We start from the raw sequence: 2,853 nt of genomic DNA on the forward strand, positions 1-2,853 counted from the left end.
AGACTTTCAAGAGGTTTGTTTCTTACTGAGCCAACTAGTTCTCATTGGGGGTATTAGAGGTTAGGGGCCCTCTCCATTCTGGACATCCTAGGCAACACAGGTATCAGAGACTCGGTGGTTATCAGGGACCCGATGAGAAGATCTTGTGGCCAGTAGGCTTCTGGTGATCGACTATGGGGAAGCAGGACAAGGCTTGCCCCTCAGGAAAGGCTTTCTGAGGCCACAATACCCCAGAGATTCAAGGGATTCGGGCCGGGGCTCCGCATAGAGCTGAGCTGGCAGAGCAGGGCGCGGTCGCCGCAGCCCCTCAGCGCCGCACGCTCTCCGGAGCCCGCCAGGGGGCAGCGCGGCGTCAGGGGCAGGGTGCGGGCACCGGCAGCATCTCCTTCACCTGTTCTGCCTGCCCAGGACCAGACTATTAAGACTCCCCAACTGGCCGGTCCCAGCTCACTCCCAGGAACCTGTGTGCTCCCCAAGGCGCCACCGCGACTCGCGGAGCCGATCTCAGCCCGTATCCCAAGGACCCAGGTCCCAGGTGGGCTCGTCCGCTGTCCCCGCGCCGCACCCGGAGGCGCCGCGCTGGACGCCGAAGCATCTTTGTCTGCGCTCTGCGCGGCCGCGCGGTCTTGAATCCCTTGATTCCCTAAGGTCTCTTTAGAAAGCGTTTCCATCCCGCGCGGCCGGGCGCAGGAGGAGCGGGGGCGGTCGGTGTGGCGGCGGATAGGGCGGTGCGGGTGCGGGTGCTCCCTGGCCGCGCCGCGTGCGCCCGGTAGAGGCGGCCCTGCGTGCCGTGCGCGGCGTCCGGGGCGCGCCCGCCGCTATCCAGCTTCCCGGGCTCATTAGCAGTCTCGGTGTGCGGCTCGGCGCGGGCTCACAAAGAGCTGCGGCGGCGCCCCGCTCTCGGCCTCGCCGACCCAGTCGGGGGCGGCGGCGCATCGCGCAACCCGCGCGGGCGCAGGTAAGCGGGGCCCGGGGCGCCAGAGTCTCCGCGGCAGCAGCCTGGGTTGCCCGGTTCCGCGTGGGGGGAGCCGGGGCGCAGTGGGAGGCGCGGATGCTGTGGTCCCGGCGCTCCCTTTCGGACCTTGTGGGGCTCTGGAGAGGCAGAGGGGCATCGTCGACAGAGCGGGCCACCGCTGGGACCGGGCGGGGGGGTGGGGTGCTACGGACCAGCGCCCCTCTCTCTCCGGACCCACCGGACCCTCCGAGCCACTGACCAGCGGCCGGGCGCGGCAGGGATCAGCTGGCCGCTAGGTTATCAGGGGTTTGCGAAGCGGCGGCGCGGGGCTACCTGGTGTGGCCAGAGGAGATGGTCACTCGTCTGGGTCCCCCTATTATTGCGTTGGGGGGGGGTGTTGTCCAGAGGGGAGCTGCTTGGCACTGATTCCAAGTCCCGATGCTGGGCGGCAACTCGGGAGTTTGGGGTCGCTGCTGGGTTCGCTGCTTCCAGGCAACCGGTCTTTGATCTGTACCCCCCCTCCCCTTTCCCTTTATAATGAGGCCCGGGGGAGAAACTCAGTTAAAAATTCCACACCCCATATTCTCTGGGGGGATGCGGTGGGGACATGCCCCTCATCCTGGCTGCTTCCTCCTGGCAGGCAGAGCCGGGCAAGGGGACTTGGGTATGGAGGATGAAGGGGAACATTGATCCCAGCTTTTTTCAAGCCTTGTTTTCACACGGAGCAGTATGGGCAGCAGGCCTCTATATGCCAAAGCTGTGGGTGAACTTCCCCTGAGTGCGGTAGGGATAGGAGCAGGTACCAGTGGGGCTCTGCAAGGGCTTGCCCTGACTGTAGGCACCTTAAATAAAGCCTGCTAGTCTTAACTTAGAATTTAGTTATGGAAGACTTTTAATTCTTTAATATCTGTTTATTTGTATGTGACTTAACAGAGGCCAAACTTAAATTCGAATTTAAATATAGCCAGCTCACTCAGGCCTTGTGCACGATGACGTTCTTAAACCTTGCTTATTGTTCTTGGCCTTTCTTCATGTCTGAGCTGATTTGTCCCGGGCCTCTTAGACCCCAAGACCCCTTCTTCCTTTATGGATATAGATTTGAGGAAGGACGGTGGTTTCAAAAACAAAGACCCATAAGCTTTAAGGGTCCAAGTGAACAACTTTTTCTGAAGTAAAGATCTGCAGGTGCCAAGAACCAATGGGCAGGCTTCCTTTGGGGCCAGGCCCCTCCGAAAAGGCAAGGATGGGGCTTTCCTGGTCAGCAGCAATCTGAGGCAGGGGACTCAGGGCAGAGTGGCTGGGTGACTTTGTCCTGCACTCAGATTGCTGGGTGGTCATAGTGTGCTACAGAGGGTCTCCTGAACTTTGGAGCTCTGGAACAGAGGGGTGAGTGACACAGACGAAGAACCTGCAGGAACTCCAAGCCACGTGGAAGGGATTAGTGGGGTCGTGGAACTGGCTGAGCTGGAGGTACCAACACCTCTCCTTCCATGGCACCACCGGGTCCTTGTCTGCTTGTCCTTGGGACAGTCTCTGAGCTGGGTATAGCCATGTCCCCCCACCCCCAGCTTTTCTCATCTCTCGGGTGTCAGGCAGCGGTAGACTTACCCCACTGCTGCTTTTCCATGTCTGGGGTGCTGGGCCGCACTGAATCAGATGGTCTGTGAGTGGGTGTGAGCCCGAGTCTTTGTGCTGGAAGGGGCCAGCATTGAGGACCGTTCACTTCTGCTTGCCTTCTTCTTTCCCCTGTGAGGCAACCCCAGACCCAAATGGTAGCTTGTTAACTAGTTGGCATAACACCCTTTTGTTTCTGTTCTTCCTTTCTTCCTTTCTTCCTTTCTTCCTTTCTTCCTTCCTTCCTTCCTTCCTTCCTTCCTTCCTTCCTTCCTTCCTTCCTT

The 2,853-nt window shown here is 60.0% G+C and overlaps 1 protein-coding gene across 7 annotated transcripts in view; it reads left to right on the plus strand.

Annotated features, from left to right (window-relative positions):
• The first annotated feature begins 375 nt into the window (after positions 1 to 375).
• Positions 376 to 2,853, plus strand: part of Apba2 (amyloid beta precursor protein binding family A member 2) — a 233,158-nt gene continuing 230,680 nt past the window's right edge. For 6 of the 7 annotated variants that reach the window (XM_029480035.1, XM_029480043.1, XM_029480038.1 and 3 more), the window contains exon 1: positions 838 to 958. The gene's annotated coding sequence lies outside the window, so the exon portion shown is untranslated. Of the gene's footprint in view, positions 536 to 837; positions 959 to 2,853 lie in introns of those variants that run through there. The other variant, XM_029480040.1, reaches the window with a different exon arrangement.

Source organism: Mus caroli, chromosome 7 (genome assembly GCF_900094665.2).
Source record: "Mus caroli chromosome 7, CAROLI_EIJ_v1.1, whole genome shotgun sequence".
NCBI lineage: Eukaryota > Metazoa > Chordata > Mammalia > Rodentia > Muridae > Mus > Mus caroli.